This window comes from Mytilus trossulus, chromosome 12, assembly GCF_036588685.1.
Source record: "Mytilus trossulus isolate FHL-02 chromosome 12, PNRI_Mtr1.1.1.hap1, whole genome shotgun sequence".
In the NCBI taxonomy this organism is placed as follows: Eukaryota; Metazoa; Mollusca; class Bivalvia; order Mytilida; family Mytilidae; genus Mytilus; species Mytilus trossulus.
Window position 1 is genome coordinate 14,083,644 of NC_086384.1, and position 27,607 is coordinate 14,111,250.

The 27,607-nt window shown below is 32.5% G+C and overlaps 1 long non-coding RNA gene across 9 annotated transcripts; it reads left to right on the plus strand.

Moving 5' to 3' along the window:
• Window positions 1-11,246: 11,246 nt before the first annotated feature.
• Window positions 11,247-27,487, plus strand: LOC134692130 (uncharacterized). 9 transcript variants are annotated; one of them, XR_010102229.1, is made up of 9 exons: window positions 11,669-11,687; window positions 16,070-16,167; window positions 18,890-19,084; window positions 20,274-20,348; window positions 21,801-21,891; window positions 22,334-22,368; window positions 23,230-23,319; window positions 25,083-25,200; window positions 26,386-27,486. It is a non-coding gene; the product is annotated as an uncharacterized LOC134692130 (long non-coding RNA). The 9 variants fall into 9 exon arrangements; XR_010102231.1 differs by having other exon boundaries at window positions 23,230-23,302; window positions 26,386-27,485; XR_010102232.1 differs by lacking the exon at window positions 11,669-11,687 and adding an exon at window positions 11,704-11,744.
• Window positions 27,488-27,607: the final 120 nt, after the last annotated feature.

Consider the following 27,607-nt stretch of genomic DNA (forward strand, 5'->3'; position numbering starts at 1 on the left):
GACAAAATTGCGTTTTGGTGATTGTGATGTGTTTGTAGATCTTACTTAACTGAACATTCTTGTTGCTACAATTATCTCTTTCTATAATGAACTTGGCCCAGTTATCACAGTGGAAAATATTTTCTAAAAATTTACAAAAAACTATGAAAATTGTTAAAAAAATGATTATAAAGGGCAATAACTCCTAAAGGGATAAACTGACAATTTTGGTCATGTTGATTTATTTGTAAATCCTACTTTGCTGAACACTATTGCTGTTTACAGTATACTCTATCTATAATAACATTCAAGATGATAACCAAAAACTGCAAAATTTCCTTAAAATTACTAATTCTGGGGCAGCAACCCAACAACAGGTTGTCTGTTTTGTCTGAAAATTTCAGGGCAGAAAGATCTTGACCTGATAAACAATTAAGCTCTGTCAGATTTGCTCTGAGTGCTTTGGTTTCAGAGATATAAGCCAAAATCTACATTTCACCCTCATGTACTATTTTTCGCCATGGCGGCCATCTTGGTTGGTTAGCAGGGTTACCGCAGACATTTTTATACTAAATATCGCAATGACGATTATGGCCAAGTATGGTTAAATTTGGCCCAGTAGTTTCAGAGAAGATTTTTGTAAAAACTAACTATGTCGACGAAGGACGATGACAACGGACAATGACACAAAGTGATGAGAAAAGCTCACTTAAGGGCCAGGTGAGCTAATAAGTCAACATGACCAAAATGGTCAATTGACCCCCTAAGGAGTTATTGCCCTTAATGGTCATTTTTTAACAATTTTCATAAAAATTGTAAATTTTTACTAATATTTTTCACTGTAACTATTGGGCCAAGTTAATTATAATTGTAAGCAGCAAGAATGTTCAGGAAAGTAGGATCTACACATCACACTCACCAAAACACAATTTTGTCATGAATCCATCTGTGTCCTTTGTTTAATATTCACATAAACCAAGGTGAGCAACACAGGCTCTTTAGAGCCTCTAGTTAAACGTTCGTTAAATTTTAACAGGACATATTATTGTTTACAAATGACCGGTTGAGGGGGCGTATTATGGTTTACAAATGTCCAGCATCTATTTATCCGTCTGTCAGTCTATCTGTCTGTCTGTCCGGCGTAAACATGTCTCACTGCAACTTGGGATCTGCTTTTCCAGATTTCATGAAAATTAGTTGTTTCTTATGATGGTCAAACGATTGGTATACTTTTTGGTGAAAATAAGATTAAAATTTTTTGAGGTACAGGACTTTGTAACAACAGGGGGGGTGGTTTTTTCACATGTCGCACCATATCTCAAAAACGATTTATGATTATTTCTTAAAACTTAACACACTTCTTATTTATATTAATCTTAAGATCTGTATACTTTTTGATGATGATTTAAAATTTAATTTTAGAATTATTGAGTATTTTGTAAAAAAAAAAAGGGGGGGAGGTTTTTTTTACATGTCACGTTGTATCTCCAAAAGGTGGGTTTTCACTTTCGTGCTGTATCTCAGAAATTATTTTTGATTATTGCACAAAACTTACACACAAGATGACTGGCGTATTATGAGCTCATGGCCTAGCTGTTTATTAGATCAGTTATCAAGGTTATAGTTACATGGTTAAGCTGCATCTCCGATACTATAAGCATTCCATCAACTAATTTTGGTGTATTGCATGATTGCATTGTAAGCTGTACACGCCAGTCTGTCATGTTTCATCTGATCATGTCCTCAATTTCATGTTTTTTTGCGCAATGTTTAGTTTTTAACCGGATTTTTGTGACAAAAGTGTCGGTTATTGATTTGGGGATGTACTGCGGGCGGGCGACAGGCAATCAAATGCTGTCCGTGCATTAACTCATGAACCGTTCAACCAAAGCTTTTAAAATTTTAATATGTTGTTACTGACAACTAAATGAAGGTCAAGTTCAACAATGGCAAATTTGACTTTTATCACCTCAACACAATTTTGTCATGAACTGTCTGCTTCCTTTGTTTAATTCACATATAACAAGGTGGGCGACACAGGCTCTTTAGAGCCTCTAGTTTTTATGGTGCATTGGACATTGTTAAGATTTTGTGGTTTGCATAAAAATAAAAAGATGTGGTGTGATTGCCAATAAGACAACTCTAAACCAGAGACTAATTGACATAGATTTTTACAACTATCGGTCAATGAACAGCCTTCAACAATGAGGGAAACTCGTACATTACAGTCAGCTATAAAAGGCCCTTAATTAAAACAAATGTAAAAAAGTTCAAACAAGAAATTTTGTCAAAAAAATAATGAATAAAAACATGATATATAGCCACCAAACACTGAATTACACAGGCACACAGAGAATGGGGCAGTTTTTTTTTTTTTATAAAACTAGTTAACTAATTCACCACAGTTTTCCCGTATGCAGGACAAGACCTCATGTTAGAACTTCAGCCACTGTGCCAAGTGTAATGGAGACAATTTTCAAAGATTTTTGGCGACTTGAATCTTCATTTCGCTGGTCTGTGTGCGAGTGAATACTGGTTGGGTTAAAAAAAAAATACCTTGAAATTGCTGCTGCGTATACGTGACGGTAAGGAGTAAGAGCAAATACTGGTTGGCTCAGAGTCAGTACAGAATGTCCGTGTAGGCATTGTATCATGTATTCCTATTGACTAAATATAGCTTATACCTTGTGAACTAGCACATTCAAAAAATTGGCTTATGTCTGCCTAGTACAAAGCAGGGTTTATATTTATATCATATTACATATTATACCGTGTTCATATCGTTTTAATGCATATATTTTAAAAGAACTGGAACATATCAATGGCATTATGCAATATAATATATTGGAGATGTCATGCAGAATTTAGTAGATAAAAAAAAAAAACTATTTGGAGATACAGAGGGAATCAAAATATAAATGTACAGAGAGTTAGAGGAAATTAATTGATATTGTTGATGGCAATCAGGCTATCATAGCTAGATAAGAATGATCTTTTGTCACAGAAAGCTCAACATAGGGATAGTGAGGTGGCGGTGTTTCCAACACCTTTAAAACTTTGATATAGAAGCCTTATATTATAAAGTGTCTGTCTGTCACATGTTTATTGTCCTTGACCTCATTTATATGGTTCAGTTAACTTACTACATGTAAAAAGTTAAATAAAAAATATAATTTTTATTTTTCTCTTATGAGTAATAAGATAACCATATTTGACATGTGCTTACCTTGCAAGGTCCAAATGCCCGTCAGACAGTTTTCAATGGAACTGAACCTCATTTCATGGATAAAGGAACAAGGTTATTAAGTTTTGGTGGTCAAGTCCATATGATGTTAAAACAATAGGTCTAGTATATTTGGAGTAAGGAATGATGTACGGTTTACATGTCCAACTGGCATTTGTCATCTGAACTTGAGGACCTATTTTTCATGATTTAGTTGTTATGTTTAAGTTTTTATACGACCGCTATATTGGTATAACGTCATCCTCGTCGTCCGAAGACAATTGGTTGTCAGACAATAACTTTAGTATAAATGACTAGAATTCTAGGAAATTTAAACACAGCGCCTGTGGGTTTTGGGTGGGGTTCGTATTGCCTAGTCTTTAGTTTTCTAAGTTGTCTTTTATGTACTGTTTGTCTTTTCGAGACGACATACGCTCGTTTTTCGTCTTTTAAATTGCCATTGTCAGTTTGGTTTCTTTAGCCTCCTCATTTTGGATTTTATTTTTGTGTTTTCGTGTTGACTTCATTTTGTTTATACGCAATCTAATTGTCGTTTGCTTTAGAGAAAAATGTTCGTAAAAAACTTCATATCAGTTTTAAAACCGTTCTTCGGGAAACTTCCATGAAATAATTAATTTTCTTGAAAGGTTAGGTGTAACAAAAAATTACAAGTCACACATATTGTATTCCAGCAGATACTAAATTGCTTTAAACAAAAGTAATCTCAAAGTTTTGACAGAAAATTAACAACTATAATATACAATATATGTATAATACCATCCGATTAGTAAATAAAGTTAATTACGTCACATATATATATATATATACGGCTGCAGTGCAGGCGATTTGGTGTCACGATATCACAGTAGCATGGGTTCGAATCCCGGCGAGGGAAGAACCAAAAATTTGCGAAAGCAAATTTACAGATCTAACATTGTTGGGTTGATGTTTAGACGAGTTGTATATACATTATGTACACAGCCATGTATCACCATCATTGATGGCGATCCGATGGATACATCTGTTGTAGGGTTGTCACTGACTCAGACGTACTTATGAATATAATTATTTTCTGTGACTGTATCTTACATTAATTTGTAGGATCCTTTACTATAGATAATTTAGCTGATCTGTAACAATAACATCTTCATGCCTTATATATCATGTACTGTAGTACGCCGCTAGATTAAAACTGACGTGGAAAGGTAACATATGGCCACCGAAAGCTCTTTTTTGAGAGCCCAGGTGGTCGTGTGGTCTAGCGGGACGGCTGCAGTGCAGGCGATTTGGTGTCACGATATCACAGTAGCATGGGTTCGAATCCCGGCGAGGGAAGAACCAAAAATTTGCGAAAGCAAATTTACAGATCTAACATTGTTGGGTTGATGTTTAGACGAGTTGTATATATATATATATATATATACGAGTCTAAATTGAAAACTACGTTCAAACCTATGTCTGCGTTGGATAAAAACCGCAATTTTTATACGTGTGCATGTCAAACAAATTTCGTTGTAGAAGGGTCTAAAAACAGCACAAACAACATTTTCCAAAAGACCAAAAGAGTGAAAAAGTATATTTAAACAAAACGCATTTGACTAACAGGTCGAACAACTGATGTTCTTTAACCCTGTTGACTGCCATTGGCGATTGCCAAATAAAATTGATCACAAGATGTAACAAAATGGATCTTTATATAAATTTAATACGTCACAGAAAAAAAAATGTTAACTTGTGGACAGGGTGTTGTGCCACAAACATTCGTTGTCAATATTTCTTTAGTACACCATATCCGGATTTCGACAATAAATGTCTCTTCAGTGGTGTTAGGGATCGAAACGGTATTTGGAAGGCCATATAAAAAGTACCCTCATTTTTAGATTAACTCTTTAATTTTAAGAGTCAATATATAGGATGAACGGATCATATAAACCGGAGGGAAAATATGATACATGCCCAAACAAAAAATATAAACGAGTCTAAATTGAAAACTACGTTCAAACCTATGTCTGCGTTGGATAAAAACCGCAATTTTTATACGTGTGCATGTCAAACAAATTTCGTTGTAGAAGGGTCTAAAAACAGCACAAACAACATTTTCCAAAAGACCAAAAGAGTGAAAAAGTATATTTAAACAAAACGCATTTGACTAACAGGTCGAACAACTGATGTTCTTTAACCCTGTTGACTGCCATTGGCGATTGCCAAATAAAATTGATCACAAGATGTAACAAAATGGATCTTTATATAAATTTAATACGTCACAGAAAAAAAAATGTTAACTTGTGGACAGGGTGTTGTGCCACAAACATTCGTTGTCAATATTTCTTTAGTACACCATATCCGGATTTCGACAATAAATGTCTCTTCAGTGGTGTTAGGGATCGAAACGGTATTTGGAAGGCCATATAAAAAGTACCCTCATTTTTAGATTAACTCTTTAATTTTAAGAGTCAATATATAGGATGAACGGATCATATAAACCGGAGGGAAAATATGATACATGCCCAAACAAAAAATATAAACGAGTCTAAATTGAAAACTACGTTCAAACCTATGTCTGCGTTGGATAAAAACCGCAATTTTTATACGTGTGCATGTCAAACAAATTTCGTTGTAGAAGGGTCTAAAAACAGCACAAACAACATTTTCCAAAAGACCAAAAGAGTGAAAAAGTATATTTAAACAAAACGCATTTGACTAACAGGTCGAATAACTGATGTTCTTTAACCCTGTTGACTGCCATTGGCGATTGCCAAATAAAATTGATCACAAGATGTAACAAAATGGATCTTTATATAAATTTAATACGTCACAGAAAAAAAAATGTTAACTTGTGGACAGGGTGTTGTGCCACAAACATTCGTTGTCAATATTTCTTTAGTACACCATATCCGGATTTCGACAATAAATGTCTCTTCAGTGGTGTTAGGGATCGAAACGGTATTTGGAAGGCCATATAAAAAGTACCCTCATTTTTAGATTAACTCTTTAATTTTAAGAGTCAATATATAGGATGAACGGATCATATAAACCGGAGGGAAAATATGATACATGCCCAAACAAAAAATATAAACGAGTCTAAATTGAAAACTACGTTCAAACCTATGTCTGCGTTGGATAAAAACCGCAATTTTTATACGTGTGCATGTCAAACAAATTTCGTTGTAGAAGGGTCTAAAAACAGCACAAACAACATTTTCCAAAAGACCAAAAGAGTGAAAAAGTATATTTAAACAAAACGCATTTGACTAACAGGTCGAACAACTGATGTTCTTTAACCCTGTTGACTGCCATTGGCGATTGCCAAATAAAATTGATCACAAGATGTAACAAAATGGATCTTTATATAAATTTAATACGTCACAGAAAAAAAAATGTTAACTTGTGGACAGGGTGTTGTGCCACAAACATTCGTTGTCAATATTTCTTTAGTACACCATATCCGGATTTCGACAATAAATGTCTCTTCAGTGGTGTTAGGGATCGAAACGGTATTTGGAAGGCCATATAAAAAGTACCCTCATTTTTAGATTAACTCTTTAATTTTAAGAGTCAATATATAGGATGAACGGATCATATAAACCGGAGGGAAAATATGATACATGCCCAAACAAAAAATATAAACGAGTCTAAATTGAAAACTACGTTCAAACCTATGTCTGCGTTGGATAAAAACCGCAATTTTTATACGTGTGCATGTCAAACAAATTTCGTTGTAGAAGGGTCTAAAAACAGCACAAACAACATTTTCCAAAAGACCAAAAGAGTGAAAAAGTATATTTAAACAAAACGCATTTGACTAACAGGTCGAACAACTGATGTTCTTTAACCCTGTTGACTGCCATTGGCGATTGCCAAATAAAATTGATCACAAGATGTAACAAAATGGATCTTTATATAAATTTAATACGTCACAGAAAAAAAAATGTTAACTTGTGGACAGGGTGTTGTGCCACAAACATTCGTTGTCAATATTTCTTTAGTACACCATATCCGGATTTCGACAATAAATGTCTCTTCAGTGGTGTTAGGGATCGAAACGGTATTTGGAAGGCCATATAAAAAGTACCCTCATTTTTAGATTAACTCTTTAATTTTAAGAGTCAATATATAGGATGAACGGATCATATAAACCGGAGGGAAAATATGATACATGCCCAAACAAAAAATATAAACGAGTCTAAATTGAAAACTACGTTCAAACCTATGTCTGCGTTGGATAAAAACCGCAATTTTTATACGTGTGCATGTCAAACAAATTTCGTTGTAGAAGGGTCTAAAAACAGCACAAACAACATTTTCCAAAAGACCAAAAGAGTGAAAAAGTATATTTAAACAAAACGCATTTGACTAACAGGTCGAACAACTGATGTTCTTTAACCCTGTTGACTGCCATTGGCGATTGCCAAATAAAATTGATCACAAGATGTAACAAAATGGATCTTTATATAAATTTAATACGTCACAGAAAAAAAAATGTTAACTTGTGGACAGGGTGTTGTGCCACAAACATTCGTTGTCAATATTTCTTTAGTACACCATATCCGGATTTCGACAATAAATGTCTCTTCAGTGGTGTTAGGGATCGAAACGGTATTTGGAAGGCCATATAAAAAGTACCCTCATTTTTAGATTAACTCTTTAATTTTAAGAGTCAATATATAGGATGAACGGATCATATAAACCGGAGGGAAAATATGATACATGCCCAAACAAAAAATATAAACGAGTCTAAATTGAAAACTACGTTCAAACCTATGTCTGCGTTGGATAAAAACCGCAATTTTTATACGTGTGCATGTCAAACAAATTTCGTTGTAGAAGGGTCTAAAAACAGCACAAACAACATTTTCCAAAAGACCAAAAGAGTGAAAAAGTATATTTAAACAAAACGCATTTGACTAACAGGTCGAACAACTGATGTTCTTTAACCCTGTTGACTGCCATTGGCGATTGCCAAATAAAATTGATCACAAGATGTAACAAAATGGATCTTTATATAAATTTAATACGTCACAGAAAAAAAAATGTTAACTTGTGGACAGGGTGTTGTGCCACAAACATTCGTTGTCAATATTTCTTTAGTACACCATATCCGGATTTCGACAATAAATGTCTCTTCAGTGGTGTTAGGGATCGAAACGGTATTTGGAAGGCCATATAAAAAGTACCCTCATTTTTTAGATTAACTCTTTAATTTTAAGAGTCAATATATAGGATGAACGGATCATATAAACCGGAGGGAAAATATGATACATGCCCAAACAAAAAATATAAACGAGTCTAAATTGAAAACTACGTTCAAACCTATGTCTGCGTTGGATAAAAACCGCAATTTTTATACGTGTGCATGTCAAACAAATTTCGTTGTAGAAGGGTCTAAAAACAGCACAAACAACATTTTCCAAAAGACCAAAAGAGTGAAAAAGTATATTTAAACAAAACGCATTTGACTAACAGGTCGAACAACTGATGTTCTTTAACCCTGTTGACTGCCATTGGCGATTGCCAAATAAAATTGATCACAAGATGTAACAAAATGGATCTTTATATAAATTTAATACGTCACAGAAAAAAAAAATGTTAACTTGTGGACAGGGTGTTGTGCCACAAACATTCGTTGTCAATATTTCTTTAGTACACCATATATATATATATATATATGGCTTCAATAACGAGTCATCGTAGAAAGCATTACAATTGCTTGTGTGAACATTATAAACAGTTCCTTTAATCTCTTAGCCTTTAATTTACTAACTTATTGGATCAATTTCCTCCAAAATTTATGTGCACACCGATATCAACCATCAGAATCCTCTGATAACTTTGTGTACACATGCATAAATGACATTTTGTGAAAATGTTATCAACAAATTATATTTTTTTATGCACTAAATGAATAAAATCAATGTTGAAAAAAGTAATGCAATGTGTTTTAAAACTTCTGAGATCATTTTAAAGTTGATATTTATATAAAAGTTATTCAGGCTTGCGGAGTTTATCATTTCAAGGTCAATAATATGATAACTTCTCCCGCGAGATCTGATTTGTTATGCAAATATATATATAGAATTTGCATTGACGTTACGCACGGTATTGGTGTCACTTAGCGTTACACGACGTTCCCATTAAAACGACGATTTTAACGATGTTCCACGGAAAGTTTCAAACGTTGACCTTATATTCTACTCATGTGAAATGCCGCTTAAAGTACAGAGATTTTCGAAGTTGCTCCTTTAGATGGTTTTATTTTTTAAGGCGGTGCAAATACAAAATTCCATTGAATTTGAACAACATTTTAAATACATGAACAAATATTTAATTTTTGCGAAGAATTATAGATGCAACAATAACACAAAATAACAATTTGATGTCTGGTTAAATGATGAAATATATAAAAAAAAAAAGATGTGGTATGATTGCAAATGAGACAACTCTCTACAAGAGACCAAAATGACACAGAAATTAACAACTATAGGTCACTGTACGGCATTCAAAAGCAAAGCCCATACCGCATAGTCTGCTTTAAAAGGCCCCGAAATGACAACGTAAAACAATTAAGACGAGAAAACTATAACTGCCTAATTTTTGTAAAAGAAATGAACAAAAGAGTCTGTTTTGTACATATCTTTACTCTTAGGACGAGCGTGCTTACAACATATCACATTGACTGTCTTTGCTTATAACCTTAAGCAGTGACTTATTCTTACATTATAATGCAAATTATTCATTTTAACGTTTAAGTAAGAACAAAATCTTAACATCAACCACGATTTTATGAAAAACGTTAAAAATAGAATATACGAAAAGCTTTATAAAATGTTCAAGAAAACGTTTGAAAAAAGTAAAACGTGCTCTTATGCTGCCGTTGCCAACTTTTAATAATTTAAAGATGGTCGGGGTCTAAACTAATTTTTTTTAAAGAAATATTTAATGTTTTCATTGATTACAATTTTTAAATCAGGATTGTTTTACCAAATAATTAAGAAAATGATGTTATGTAGGAATTTACACATTTTGTACATAAATCAGGCCGTCAGTTTTCTCGTTTGGATTGTTTTACATTTGTCATTTAAGGGTCTTTTATAGCTGACTATACGGTACGGGATTTGCTCATTGTTGATTGCAATAGAGAATCCTATAGAAATTATTAATTGGTCTTCAATGGAAGTTTGTCTCATCATACGGCCGCATCTTCTTTTCTACATCTACATCTTTTTAATACTTTATTATGAGAACGGTGATTCTGTTGGTTGTATCCTTTCAACTGATATTTTTTCACAAATTCAAGCTTCAAAAAAGGGTCGGCGATCAATTTTGTTTTTATAATATTTGAAATTGTAGAATTTGGCAAAGTATAGAAAATTCTTACACAGCCCAATACCTACCTCACAGATAACCAGCAGGTTAAAATTCGATTTTAAATGATACAATTATTTTCAATTTACTTGATGTGTATTTTTAAGTATTTGCTATATGTGCATGTTCACATGGATAAATGTTGGTTTTCTCAAGCGAACAACTATGGACCAGGAATGCATTCCATGCACTTTTTATATACTATTGGCTATTTTTGGTTCAGCGCTTCCATTTTCAACATATAACAGAGTATGTCGGTTTCTCTAAATCTTCTTTGACTTTTGAAAAAAAAAAGTTTCCAAACTGATTATTTTCATGTTTTCGGTTTCAATCTTTACATTGGTTTAAACAAAGTACTGAAGTACTGAACATCGGATGACCGCAAATTCTTGTGGATGGCACCCCATCCTATACTTTTTATCTTTTAATATAAGAAATATATTAGGTTTTTTAGTCTTCTTATATAACTAACAAAGTAAGACCGTGAGACCGTGCGGTCTAACAAATTTCTGATAATATCGTTAACAAAAACTTAACAGTGCGATCAACCAATCGCTAACGTTAACATATAATACCATAGTGCTTTGAAGTCTAGCAAGTACGGTCTAACAAAATCTTTTAGTACTGATAACAAATTTTTAAAAAATAAACCAATCGCTGATCATTATTGATCATCCTGACATCATTGCTATCTTCGCCATCTTTGTTACAGAAAATTATTTTCAAAGATCTTATTTATTTTTATAAGTCCATGAAACAAAACAGAAATATCCAGATGACATTCAGATGACATTCAGATTGGTCATAGTAATCAGCTGGAAATTATATTGAGGGTAATGAAATCATTTTTAGAAATGTTCAGTAAACGACACAAGTTTTCCCGATGTACTCCGGGTTTTACATCAGTGTTGTTTGCAACGCCGTATCCTTCAATTTCATTGAAGACATCAAGCGAACATAAACTTGAACGGTGTATGATGTGCTTGCAAAAGTAAAAAAACAACTTACATAAACGCCAACGTGTACATAGAGATTTTCATTGAAAAGGTGTACTCCGGAATTATTCCGCTTTTGACTCCATTTTATATTTTTATTTGAGCTCTCTACGTTTGAGGTAGCAAAGGTATACACATGAATACAAAAACGAAAAAAAGTTTCTTTTTTTCTCTCTTTTGAAATGGTAATATACGCTGTTAAAATATATAAACATGCAGATATGTAGTACCTATTGCAAGATTGCAATATTTTTAAAAATTGTTACATAAAAAAGTAAGCAAATTCAGTTCTAGAATGAGACTATCACTACTAGCTTCTCTTCACCTCCAATTGACTCAGAAATAGTCAACTACTTAGATCTAGAAATGCACAAAGAACAGGCTGACATCCTCTTGGTTCCTTCTCATAGCAACCAAGTCATTACCACAGCTGAAACTCATCAGCAGCCAATAGAACACTCACAAAAAACTCAAGTGGCTAGCCATCAAACATCTTACCAAATCTCTGCCACAGACAATATTCAATCCCCAAATGGAACAGGAATCATCAAGTCAAATTCCCCTTTTCGACACAACTGCCTCCAGGAGAAACCTCCAGAACAAAAGGAAAATCTGGAATCACTAGTAGAACCGAGAACATCAGACTAACTACATGTAATATTGAAGGGATAAAATCAAACACATCCTTTCTGCACTCTCTTCTCGACAACTCCCATATCATATGTCTTCAAGAACACTTCCTCTGGGAGTGTCAGTCGAACTTCCTCATTAAGCTCTTACCTGACTGGGAAAACCATACCAGATGTCATGACTCTAACGAACCACTAGATGGTTTCAAACTTCCTAGAGGTCAAGCAGGAGTTTCCATCCTCTGGCCAAAATCTTGGAACAATCAGATTAAAAAACTCCCAGATGGAAACGAAAGAATTGTCGCTATTTTATTTACCTCAAACTGGAATATCTGCTTAATTAACACTTACATGCCAACAAGGGAAACCGATTCACAGTATGAGTATGGAGTCTGTCTGGATATAATTCACTCAATTATAGAGAAATATCAATCAACTCACCAAGTAGTTGTCTGCGGAGATCTAAATGGTACTCTCGCTACTAGTAGGAATAACAAACATGACCAGCTTTTGAAACAATTCGTTTTGGAAATGAACCTATCTACTGTCGGAAATTATGGTGAACAAAAAACATTCTTCCACCATTCAGGACAATCTTCTTCGCAAATTGACTACATACTGACCAACAACAAGGATATTTATTGTAATCATGAGATCTGGGAAAACACATCATCTAATGTCTCCTCGCATGTACCTGTCTCAATGATCACCAATATTGCTGTCCCTCTGCTTGAAAAATTTTCCAATCAAAATAAAAAAACTGTTCAAAGACTGAAATGGAATGAGATTGATGAACAACTATACCGGGATACTATATCAGAAAAACTATCCGGCATAAGGGAAGACAAAACAACCTCAGAGAACATTAAAACTCTGACGTCTATTCTGTTAAAAGCGTCGCATCTGGCAGTCCCATCAAAAACAACCAAGCTAAAAGGTCCAAAATGGAAAGCCTCACCGAAAGTCAGGAAACATCTCAAAACCTGCAAACAATTATATTCTAAATGGAAAGCACTGGGTAAACCAGAAAATCATCAAAGCAAACAAGATCTCAAAAGTGAAAAGAAGAAACTCCGCAGTCAACAGAGACAAGAACAGGCAACTGACAGGAGAAAGCTATATGAGCAAATTATGGACAATCCTTCGTCTGAACTCTTCTTCAAACTCATCAATAGAAATAAATCAAAGTCTAAAACGGAAACATCCGGCTTGGAAATTGACGGTAAATTTGACTTCTCTTCCCAAAATCAAAGCCGTGCCTTCGCAAATTACTACGAAGATCTCAGCCTTCCAAAAGAGAACGAATATGACAATGCTTATCTGGAACTCTGCCAAATAAGACAGAAAATAGTTGAGGAAACTTTCAGTCAAAATCTGCCATCAATGGACCCATACACAGAAAAGGAAGTAAAACAAGCAATTGAATTCTTAAACACAGGTAAATCAGCGGACGAACACGGAATATGTGCAGAACATCTTAAATACGCTCAACACACTGTGGTACCAGTGATCACAAAAATCTTCAATAAAATCTTACAGGAAAGAAAAGTCCCAGTTGACTTCAAATCAGGAATCTTGACGCCAGTCCTAAAAAAGGAAAAAAATCCATCTCTGGTTAACAGTTACCGTGGCATCACTGTGACTCCAGTACTCTCAAAACTACACGAATTCTGCATTCTTGGCAAACTCTTTATCAACTCGGGTACTGACTTACAATTTGGATTTACTGCAGGTCTTTGGCCACTCTTCGCAAGTCTAATAATCTCTGAGTGTAAATGTGAAATAAGCAGTGCATTATCCTTATATCTAGCAACTGTCGACGTCCAATCGGCTTTTGATGTCGTTCAACATACCATTCTTCTTGACAAGCTGCTCGACCGTGGAACACACCCTGATATATGGTTACTAATTAAAGACTTCTACAGCGGTCTCACCTCCAAAGTTAAATGGCAGGGAGAATTCAGTGATAGCTTTAACATCCAACAAGGAGTTAGACAAGGGGGTATTCTATCAACCCACTTATATAAAATATTTGTGGAAGATCTTCTTAAAGAACTGGAAGAAAACTCACTAGGCTTTTTATTAGGCACAATATACTGTGGCGCACCAACTTGTGCTGATGATGTAGCGCTACTGAGCTCAAATCCAGAAGAACTTCAGGTGATGCTTAATATTCTACAGAGATATGCGAACCAACACCAGTATACTATTCACCCGACTAAATCCAAAATTATCCACTATAATAAATCATCAAAAAATCCCGAGCCTTACTCCTGGAACATGTCGGGAAAGGAAATTTCTGCTTCTGAAGAAACGGTACATCTGGGTATAAAACGAACAACAAGAAAGGAATGTGATATCAACATAGAGGATCGCATCAAATCTGCAAGAAGAACCAAGTATGCTCTAATGAACTCAGGTCTGCACGGAACCAACGGCTTAAATCCCAAAATCTCCGTTACAATATACAAAAGCTATGTATTACCTAGACTCTTGTATGGCTTGGAAGTCCTCACTCTTACCAAAGCTCAAATGGAACTACTGGAAAAGTTTCACAAAGAAACTCTCAGATCAATCCAATCATTCTCTAAAAGAACGGCTATTCCTGCCATTTATTTACTACTGGGTGTCCTACCGGTAGAAGGAGAAATCCATAGAAAGAAACTGACACTCTTACATGCAATTCTGTCCTGTGACAACTCTAAATTAAAGGAAATTCTTAAAAGACAAATATCCGTCAACTCCGATAATCCTAAAAGCTTCTTTCATCAATCAATTTTACTACTACAACAATACAACCTGCCAAACATTCTTGACTCCAGTATAAAACTGCCTTCAAAAGTTGTATGGAAAAAAATCTTGAGATCCACAATCAACAAATACTGGACCTATGAACTACAAGAAAAGGCGAAGTCAAAATCATCACTGAGTTCACTTAACACAACCATCTTAGAGATAGGTACTGTCCACCCAGTCTGGGAATCTGCATCACAGAGCTTATTAGATGTACGGAAAAGCATGATCAAAGCTCGTATGCTCACTGGTACATACTTGGTACAGGCCGACAAATACAAATTTAGTCAATACAAGAAAAATGCAACATGCCTTCTGTGTCAGAGGGAGGACGAAGATTTAACGCATGTCTTAACATTCTGTCCAGCTTTAAGGGAAACTCGTATGAAGTATTTCCTTCCTCTCAAAATCCTGGTCACAAATATCAACCATATCATAGGTTGCAAAGGATGGGAACAACTTTTTAACAATAACCAAAACATCGTAGCACTTTTGCTAGATTTCTCAGTTTTCCACAATCTGCAAAACCTCAGTAAAACCCAGAAGATGAATGTCGAGTCACTGACTAGAGACTTCTGTTACAAAATACATATCTGCCGCTTAAAGCTTCTAAAGAACTTAGAAAACCAGTGAAATTCAAATGGAAGTATGTGAATTCTAGGAATGATCAGTATAGACAATGTACTCTAGTAACTTTTGTACCTAATCAATTTTATTTTTTTACTTATGATGGACAAGTTGAGTTTTAGATTTTATGCCTCCAAACATGTATATTTTTTTTTCTAATCCTGTGAATATTTTTCCATCCCCATTTCATTGTATTTTTACTTCTTAACTACGTTAAACTCTACACCATATGTACAGAGCACGTCTACTGGCCCTTTTTTACATTATTTATTTTATCGATTATTTTTACCTTTGTCTTTGGTCCTTTTTAACCCTATTGTAATTAAAACTTTTAAAAATATAAAATAAATCTTGATTTACCCACTACTGTAAATACTCCTCATTACCCATTGCGGGGTGTTCCTTAGATAGGAAGCTTATACAAAAGAAAGAAAGAAAGAATAGATTAAATTAAACTACAGGGACTTCGGCTTGTCAACTAAAATCACCACGGACCTGCTAGAGCACTAGATTTTTCATTACAGAAGAAGTTTAAGAACTGAATCGTTTCTCTATAGAGGTCAGTATTTAGTGGCAATCTATTTCCGTCTTGGGTTATGTATCTGGTCCACAGGCACTTGTTTCTATCCATGGGAAGACCCACTGTCAAATATATTTACGTAAATATACCGTTTGATAGTGGGTCTTCACATGGATAGAAACAAGTGCCGTGATCTGGTCTATAAAAAATATTTTGCCACAATTTTGTATTTTTTTAGTCTATTCATGAATTAGATAATGTGTCTGGTGTGATTTTTTTTACCACTGAATTAATCACCAATCAAACCATATGTATAAGAGGGGGGATAGGACCTTTATCAGGACTCTGGGATCGGGTGTTTTTAACCTCGGAATTTTGGGATTGACCCTTCCAGGATCTGGGAATTCCTTTTTCAAATTTCGGGACCTCGGGATTTCGGGATGAGGTATATTTTAGCCCGGGATTTCAGGATCAGGACCCCTTCTACCCCCTCTCATATAAATGGATAGAATTTGAAAAAATATCTGGAACCTGAATCCAAAGACAGAATGAATAAATAAATATAAATATTACTTTTTTATGCATCCCATAAAAATACATATATATTGGCGGGACTAGACACTAACTAATTGTAGCTGATAATCAGTGATTTTATTGTCGTTCCATACATAGGTAATAAAGATACAATACGGTACCAAACATGTGTTAAAAAACATATTCACTATTATCTTAATAATTTCCGATAATATCAATAAAATGTCTTTCAAACTAGTGATGCCAGCGTATCAAACTTATAGTATGTCACTTTAAATTTGTTATTATCACATTCATTTTATCACAGAATGCAAACAGGGTAATTAAAAAACGGCGCTGATTGCAGTCCAAATTCAAAAACATTATAGAACTTTTTATAAATCACACTTATTTTGGACATTTTATATTACAAAATATATCTAGTTAATTTTATGATAAAACTTTAGAACTATGTGGTCAATGTATAGCCTCAGCAGTTCCAACATTTTTTTCTATAAGAATACGCCACCAAAATCCATTAATCTCCAAGTCTTGGAAGTCTCATGGACCGTGGAGTCCAAGATTTTGTCAACATTATACTGAAGAGTCTATCCGATTCATTTCCTATTAAAATACATTGTTCCCAGACCACTGCAGCTGCCTGCTGGTAAAAGTGGTCTCTAACTTTTACTGTTGTCACATAAACATGCAATTTTTTCACCCAATTTCAAGTTTTTGAAGTTTTTTTACCATAAATTATTCTTCCATATGTATTAAATGTACTTTAAATGTAAAGAAAAGTTACAAAAAGCATTCCACATGATTATGAGTATAAAATGTAAGATTAAAGATTATTTAGAGTCGATTTAGGCGGTAGCACATATTTTAATACATATAAAAATTCATACAGAAGCTATGAGAAATTGAAATTTGTTATTTTTTGTTCATTTCTATGCTAGGATGTTATGATACAAGAAGTCTAATTGCACAAATACTCTTGCATTCAACTTTTTTTGCAGACAGCATGGTCTAATGCACAGTTTTTTTCCACTTTTCAAGGAAAACTTGCATGCAGTTTTAGTCTAAATTGGCATATATATTTGAACCACTAACTATTCTAAAGAAGACTGCTTTTTATAGATTTAGTGAAATATTTATGATGGACTACAGATTTTATGTACAAAGCTCTTCACATTTCACATACAATGTACATGAAACAGGCCGTTTAACCAGGGCCATGAATAAAACATATTTTGCACATTTTTCTGTGATAATCTACTTTTCTCTAGATTCGGAGTTCACCTAATGGGTAATAGAATTTGAATTGAGCACAGAAACACAAATATCAAAACATAAAAAGTCAGCATGCCTGTAACCCATAAACATGGAAACTGCTTTAAACTGCTTATTTAGCCGTAAAATGACAGAATTTCTATCAAACACAGATTTAAATCCTTTACTTTTATTGAGACCAGTAAACCATTCAGGGAAGTTGCCAAAGTACAGAATCTACATTTACTGATTTCATCTCTTAGGCCAGAGAAGAGTTATTTCCTAGTGCATTTCTTTTAGACAATACATGTAACATTCAAATTAAAAAAAATCGCACTTGTTCAATCTCAAAAAGATTTTACAGTGTAGTGTACTACTATTGGGACAAATAAAGCAAAATTATAGAAACTTCTACCAGCTCTCTAACTCAAAATATTGACAATTCTGTGTTAAGGGTGTCTAAAATTCAGTTTGACAGCTTCTGACATACTAATTTTTTCCCTTTTCCACTGGACCAAATCACTACTTACAATGTAACATAAAAATTCAGCACCCAAATTTTCATCATGTAATTTCATCCCCTTACTTAATATTTCATGCATAAAATGTCAAGAAATAAATTAGAAAAGGGTATGAAAAAAATTGGCAAGTAATACACTGTTCACACTAGGGAATATATATATGTGGACAACGAAAATCAAAGGACAATAACTGTGTCCTCGCACCAATTGCTAAACCTCTTTTCTAGTCTCTAACTTTAATTTGTCTCAACAAATGTTATAAAACTTATACACTGCTTATTACAACAAAACACAGATTAAGTTCAAATTTGATTTTTTTCACTGTTTCTGGTCTTGAGTTACAATTATTTATGCTCCATTATTATAAAATGGAAAAATATCCAAATCTATGGTGGATCTAAAAAACTTTTTTTTACGGATTATATTTATTTATATATATGATTTACAAACTTCAGAAAAGGTTGAAAAGCATTTTAATTTGAGGATATTCCAACCTGAAGCAAGTTGTACCAATGTTAATGATGGAAGACCCTGTTAGAATACTGTGCATACCTGGGGCTAAAACTTAATCAAAGATGACCTATGCTGAAGTGGTGAGACTTGCTATGCATGTAACAGGAGACCAAACTGAGACCACCTTTGATATAAAGGTATGAAAATGATGTCTATTATTATAAGAATGAATGGAATATATTCCAGTTGAATGTGACTTTTTTTTTATATCCCCTAGTCCCTACAAACAAAGTTTTGGGAGATACATAGAAATCCCTATATCATCCATCTGTAATTTTTGCAAGTGCAACCCCTCAGATCTGCTGAAATTGATGACATTACACAGTAAAACATAGGGCTCCTTATCAGCGAGGTGTATAGGCGAGTTAGGATAGTCGAGTTATGAAGGGCAAGATATGAAAGACCAATTGCAAGTAACAAAAATAACATTTTTCTCTAATTTCTTAAGAATTATATATACAGTCATATATATATAATATATATACAGTGAGTGAGTCTTAAAATGGTTGTGGCGTCTGATTTTGTAATCAAAATTTTTACATTTACTTTACATTTAATAAACAAAGCATAGATGTACCCAAACTTAGTTATACATTGCATCAGGAAGGGTCCCGGTATTTTGATTGCAGAATTTGAAAAAGTTATGTGATAATTATTTATAAGAGGCCATATACATGTATGTTGGAAAGTCATGCACACATAAAATTCTTTCATGAGAGTGACATTGTTCATTTTTCTAAAATAAAACGGGATACACTGTAGATACAAGACAAAATGTATACTGTTCTGAACAAATCAAGCATAAGAAAATTAATCATGTAGACAAATAAAATAAACTTGCAAATTGCAAATATTGCCTCTACAGCTGCCCCAAAAAGACCACTCTTAATGAAATTTGCAGCAGAAGAAGTCTTTTACATATAAGTGCTATAGTTTTAGTTACTATCTCTCTTTAAGTTTAAAATGACACTCACAGTGTTGTCTATGAATTTATTGATCATGATGATAATTAAATTACAAGCCATCCTCAGTATTTCAAAAGGCTATCTGTTTCTATGGAAAATAAACATACTTTGTGTAGAGATTACATTTTTATTACATGACACTCAGACTCAGATGAACAACATAAAGATGATCGAATCAACTATACTGTATCCAATTCTATAAGCAATCATCCTTCAAAAATGTTAAAGAGATACACCCAAAAAATATAAAAATAGTTTTCCCCACATATCACATGAATGAATAATTATATCTTAAAAATAAAATATATCATATTTTTGTTATTGGTTAATAAAATTCATTTTATTGGAATTTTGTTTACAGTGTATAGAAATGAAGAAATCAATGGGAGCCCCTGCCAAAAGGAGGAGTGTTGTTACAGAATATAAGTTCCCAATGGTAAAACTATTCTGGAATATTATTTCCACAAGAAGAACTATTATTGTATAGCAATATAATATTTCCCACAGAAAGTAACCAAAAGTTAGTGTGCAATAAATTCCATTATTGCACTAGTGCAATAAATCTTCAAAATTCATGACGTCATCAAAGACAAAAACTCAGTTCAAACCAATATTTACTTTCAAATATTATATTGCTATACAATAAAAAGGTTATTGCATGAATATTGGGGAATATTGTCCCTCGTAGATCATATATTGCACTCGCAAGCTCGTGCAATATAAAATTCTACTCGGGACAATATTCCCCAATATTCATGCAATAACCCTATATTACAGTAGGTGTTCCTAACGGAATAAATAGTATCAAATATTTGTTCCAACAGGTACAGGTATTATGACATTGTTTATAATAAAGTTTCAACTGGAAGTTCTGTTAGGTGGAACAAATTCACATTGACAGAGTGCCTTCAGATGAGATTGGTAGAAAAAAGAAAGAAAAAACAGTTTTCATATTATTTTGAATAGTATGACTACAAATGACCATTTATAATAATATAGGAATTAACGATATTATACCATAAATTCGTTTTACACCAGCTTCATGCATGGCAAATGTTTGAATGTCTATACATTTTCGAAAATAAAGTGCTTATATAATCTTTGATGAAAAAAGAAATGCTGTATTTTGATTCCTAAATATTGAATGTTAAATAACTAATCCGCGAAAATTCAAACTTTATTCTTAATTCTTAACTTATAAATATCAGGGTTGGTCATTGATGCATTACTCTTTATGTGTTTATCTTTTCTTTTGCTCCATTATGAATTATTTTATTTGTAATAAAATTTACAAAGGGCTTCTCCAGAAAAAAATACAAAAAGGTTTGAGTTGGCATCTATAGTCTATACTATTAAACGAGAAGACCTCATTCTGTGTGTAGCTTCTCTTCCTTTCACAATAAATTAATCCTCATGCCTCTGTGTTCTATAGGTATTATGCATAGTGGCATTTGTCATCTATTCTTTTTCATTCAGTTTGGGTTATTTAGGAGAAAAACGAAAAATAAAGGCGTACGGATATTGTTTCAGTCGTCAGACAAACTTGTTAGTCATCTAAGACTTTAATTTAATAAGAGTACTCGGGGATAGGACAGTAATTTTCTCGCCGATGGAGACTCTCTATATAATAAAGCAGTGATCGCCGTGGAGAAGAAACTCCTGTTCATAAATTACTTTTGGACACAACATATATAATTTACATCACATGATAATACATTGATATAATTTTGAAGAAGACTCACTTACACATGAGCCGTAAAAAATAACTACCAACAAAATTACTTAATAATTGTACAACTACTGTAATTCCTTATCTTTTAGTTTAAAACTGTTGAATGTTTTAGTACCTTCATCTCATATTTGATACATTGCATTATTTATTTTTTAGAAACAGGGTATAGATGAGTGATCTAGTGTTTGAGTTCACTGAGGATGTGGCTGTCATCCTAACAAACAAAGGTTTACATAGTATTTATCAGGTATTGTTGTATATGGCTGATATATATGAATATATATATTGAACTGCATAAATATCAGATCTCTGCATTTCCATCCATTAATAGTGTTGCTTCCAAAATCACATAAAGAATATATTTAGACTCCATTACAATGTATCTTGAATGCATTTATTTAACTATATATGCAGTGTAATGCAAGACATATTTCTTAATGTGAGAAACAGACAACAGCTAGCTACAAACATGAAAAAATAGATTTAATTTTCTGAGGCTTATCACATTTATTGAATGATCAACTTACAATAAAGAATGGAAAGGGGTAATGTGTCAACGAGACAACAACCCAACCAGAGAGAAGAAAACAGCCCAAGGCCACCAATAGGTCTTCAATGTGCATTTTTTATTCTTATAAGCAAAAAATAAATAAGAATTTATATGCTTATGCCTTCATTTTTTTTTGTAGGCAACATTCAGACAGTCAGATATTCTACATTTCGGGTTAGTTATATATATACACATTCAGAATTCATCACACCATTTGAAAATATAGTAAATTACTTAAAGGATGTTTTCATCTCCTTTTCAAAATATCAAGCTTTTCATCAAACTGGTAAATATTGATATGTGATTAATAAAGAACAAAAGAGCAAAAAACAATTAATAACTGTCTTGTTTGTGCTTTTTTTGTTTGTTTGAGATATATCATGAGATATAGGCTATTGAAAATTTGTGGGGAAAATTATCTCTTGAATTTCGATATCTTAATCATTGACAAGTCTTACTTTCCAAACACTATAATAATTACAAAATGCTAGGAAGCTAAAATTACAAGAATTCAAAATTTGTACAAATGACTTCTTTCCAGAATGTTAAAGATTCTGAAAAGAAAAATGAATGTTGCATTTTTGTCTTCAATTGGATAGAACTATAGAGGAATTACGAAATCTGACAAAATTTAAAAACTTGACTAGTGAACATCTTTGATTAATATGGATTTAATTCTGCTGTATGGTGTTATTTAAATTTGAACTTAAGGAAAATTGATATACACTAGAATACAGGGGTTCAAATTTAGGTTGGTTCTAAGTCCATGACCTTCCATTTACGGATTAAAACTATCCCACAGGTAGTTTGTTGCACCCAATGTACTTGCCTATATTTGCAGTTTAAGAAAATTACAAAAACATTTTGATCAAAAGAATGAAAATTTGGATCTTTATTTGCCTAACGTGAATTTGAACTGTGGAACAAAAATACATACAGTTTTCAACAAGCATTTAATTCATTTGTTTTCAATACATCATATAAAAAAATTATGTAGAGTGGGTGGTTAATTCAATACGATTTTCTTTTTATTAGATACGGAATAAAGAAATTGCTGTTGAGGAAGAGAGGAGTTTCTGTGACGAGATTGATACACATAGAGCATTTGGTAGTGTATAATAACAAGTTAACATTTTTTTTTAATTGGAAACAATAAATAACATGGCTTCTAAAACGGTCATATATTCCTTACAAATGAAATTTGTCCAGACATTGTATGTCTGGGATAAGCATGATACCTTCATCTACTTTTCAGCTTTCTTAAGAGATGGTCATATTAATACAATTCACCAAAACATTTGGAAGTTCCTACATGTCAGCTGTTTACATCTAATTTCTTTTTTCAAAAAGATTAAAGTTATTAGAAATATGTTAGTAAATGTTTTATAAATATGATTTGATAACAAAAATTTAAAAGGTCATTAAAACAACGTTTGATCTTGTCAGTATGTGTGCAGGTGGGAAATTTAATAATCTATCAATGCTTATCAAAAATGCTATTAAAATTATCATTGATACGTTTATCTAACTTTCATTTCTAGTATTTTGATGATGAAATAATGTGGAAAGAGCTACTTTTACTCAATCGTGCTTTATAAATGCACATGGATTTTACGTATCCATATCTGGTCCATGTTTTATCATTGTCAAGTCAACATCTGGTACATGTATTACCAAAATATGTTTTTCAAAATGAAAATATAGTTTTTGATAATGTTATTTTGCACAAATAAAGAGTCTAAGGCAGAATTCAGTACACTGATGTTGCTCACTTCAAATGATGAACTGTCAGTTTAGCACTTTACGCCAGAACATTGAATTTATTTCAAAGTAAAGTTTGATATCTGTTTTTTTTTTAATTGTCAATCATTGGTTATATGATGGCCAACTGATTACCATGGTTGTCTTTTGTTACATAGTCTTAAGAGATCTGTATACATGGTATAAGACACAAAATGTCCGGCTGGCTCAAATATTTTTTGGAATCCCTGGTAAATAACAATATTTTTTTAAAACAAAATGTCACCATTTTCAATCTGACAACAGACTTATATTTTAAATTCAGTTTGAGGAATTATTCACATTTGCACAAACAAAATTTGTTGATAGTTTAAGACCCCTTTTTGGCCCAAAACTATAGCAGTTTTACAAAATTGTTGAAATGTAAACTTTCAGTTATTTATTGGACAGTAGAATGCATCTGCAACATAAATACTGGCTGTTCTTGACAATACAATGCACATACATCAGGTACTAGCAACACTGAAATCTTTTCTAAGAAGATTTCAGTGTTGCTAGTACCTGATGTATGTCAATTCTAGCATTTTCATGTAAAGCGAAAGTGGCCGCATTCGTGTTCATCCTTTATATTAAAATGTAAGTTGTATTTTATGATAATACAAAACATATATAAAGGTTGAGGATGAACACGGATGCGGCCACTTTCATTTTTGACAAAAAACATCTGAAAAGGTGACATTTTTCAGCATATTTGGTAGATTTTTCATATTTGAGCTTGAATTGGAACGTTTTTAATGACTAAATCAGTTGAAATCTTTCACAAAAACTATTAATTCAAATGAAATAGTTTTTAAAAAGTGGTAAAAATCTTTCGTCAGATGAACCTGAAATTTGAGGCCAAAATCGGCCCTTACCGGACCTATAAAAAAAATCTCAAACATGGTGATTGAAGTGCATGTTATATTATATAAATTATTGCAGTTCATCATCCACTCTTTATGTACTTTTAACTTGTTAAAGCAAACAACTTAAGTTTTAAAAAAAAAAAGATCTGAGAAAGTCAATCAAGTTAAAGAGTGTGTATATATTGCAACTTAAAACTCTTTATCTATTGATATAAATATATATCTATGTGTATATTGTTTCAGAGTGTAAAGAAGTTGTGAGTAGTATTTTAACCAAAAGAACATCTACCCTAACAACAGTGAATATTAAAGCGATCAGTTGCTGTATGGTGATATTGAAAGAAATCCAGGACCTACAATGGTATCAATCACCCCAAAAAAATATTTTTTAAAACTGAAATTTATCTAGGATTATTTGATCTGAAAAAAAACTTTCAATATGAGACATATGCATATAACAACTTCATTAAAATCCATTTTATTAAGGCATATTGGAAAATGTTTCAATTCATCTTGTGACTGTCATACAAGTGAGAAGTTTAGCTAGCTATAAAACCAGGTTCAATCCACCATTTTCTACATTAGAAAATGCCTGTACCAAGTCAGGAATATGACAGTTGTTATCCATTCGTTTGATGTGTTTGGACTTTTGATTTTGCCTTTTGAATTTTGATTTTCCTTTTTGAATTTTCCTCGGAGTTCAGTATTTTTGTATTTTTACTTTTTTTTTTTTACATATTTTCATGGAGATTTAATGTTTTATTGACCAATGGAAAATCTGCTTAGTACTCTGGTGAAGTAAGGCAGACTGGATATGCTGCTCCAAACAGTTTCCCTGGGATTAATAAAACATTTGATCAATTCAAAATGGACATGAACAAAAAATCTACCTTTACTGCCTTCTCACAGTATTTTTTAGTTTGGTTTCCTTTAAATTTCAAAACGAGAAGAGACTTTACTGGTATAGTTTTAATTTTCCAGATACAAAATCAAAAATAAATAATTCTGATATAATTGTTACATTGTACTGTATACTAAATTTATTGAAGATTATTGTTTTAAACCTCTTGCCTTGATATAATCGTGTCCGTATCCAACTTATTGAGTTTTTGAGGTGAATATAGATCTCACCCTGTCAGTCTGTCTGTCCATTAGAACTAAACACAAATTGTCCTATCAAATCAATGTAATTATCTGCCCTTTATTGTAAAAGGGTATTTTTTTTAATTAAATTTAAATATGCTTGATTACACTTAAATGTTTTGATAGTTGGATCTACCTTGCAAGCCAAAGATTTTCCAGTCGTATAATAAATTATATTTGGTAAAATATTTTTAAACCAAAAAAAGGTATTTTTTGCGACATGTCGAAACCAGAAAATTAGAAAAAGACACCATACAACTTGAGTTTGATATATCACTGGGAAAGGCAGTCATCTTGTGGAAATGTAATATAAATAGTTCAAACTTTTTTTTTCTTTCAAAATGTTTATTTCAAAAATTAAACCAGATTTTGTGAATTTTACATGAAAGTAATTTTATTTTAGGTTTATGAAGACTTCTTAGAGCTTGCCATATAAGTGTCAACAATTTTAAAGAACAGAGAAGACTATTATTGCACTTAGTTTTGAGTTTTTGTTTTATATTTTACCACTATGATAGACTAATGTTAAATTCAGGAATTGCATTTTTCTGATATATCTGTTTTGTAATTACGTTTTACTCATTTTTAAATACGTTTGAGACGTTTTTTTTTTATACCTTTTCCTACTTGAGAAGCATTGACAACTATTTTAAGTTTTTAGTAAGGTTACTTTCTTTGGGTTTTGTATTTTATAATATTAAGATGTCATACTTGAATACCTTGTAGTTATGAACTGTGTATTTTACTTCTTGATTCTTTGATATGTGTAGTATTATTCTCCCCCCCTCCAATTATATTTAGTTTTGTAAAATATATTTTCCATAAGGCCTGTCAACAATGGATGCCTCTCTAGATAAAGATTAAATAATCTTGGCACACATTAAATATGAATTTCAAAAGAAAAAAATATGTATGAAGACTCCATACAAAACTACTTTGGAAAGTATCACTCCAGTGATTCTTCTGGTAAAATTCAGGTATGCTCTAAATCTCAGTTTTCATTGGGAACTTTCTTCATTGCATAAAGGATGCTTTATCATCTGTTTTATTATACCTAACAATGCAAGTGTTAAATGTTGGGAATACAGAAAGACAGACATAATGATTATGATAAGTTAACAAATAATTTTACTTCAAATATAATGAATATTTAAACTGGAATTGACTATTCACATGTTATGCTCATTTCATTGATTGTTGACATTATGTGTTGAAAAACAGAAATAAGTCAAAAGAATTACAAGACAGAAAGTCCAAAAGTCACAATTTATCAATTGATAATAAATTTGTTTGCTCTATAATAGAATAGAATGTTTCTAAAAATGTCGATTGAATTAGTCTTTCTATAAAAAAAAATCTCTCCAAACCACATTGTGACCTCTTTTTATATATGATTTAATTGGTTACATGTTTGTCTATTTTGTTATATACTTTAATGTTATGCATGAAAAATATATTAACTGTATGCAAATTAGGAAAAATTGAAAGTTTTATGATAATAAAAAAAAAAAATTAATTAAACTTGTTTTGATTGATTTGATTTTATCCAATATGTATATTAAAAGAAAAGCTAGTATTTTATTGTTCAAAAATTACAAATGGATTAGCCACAAGTTTTTCAACTT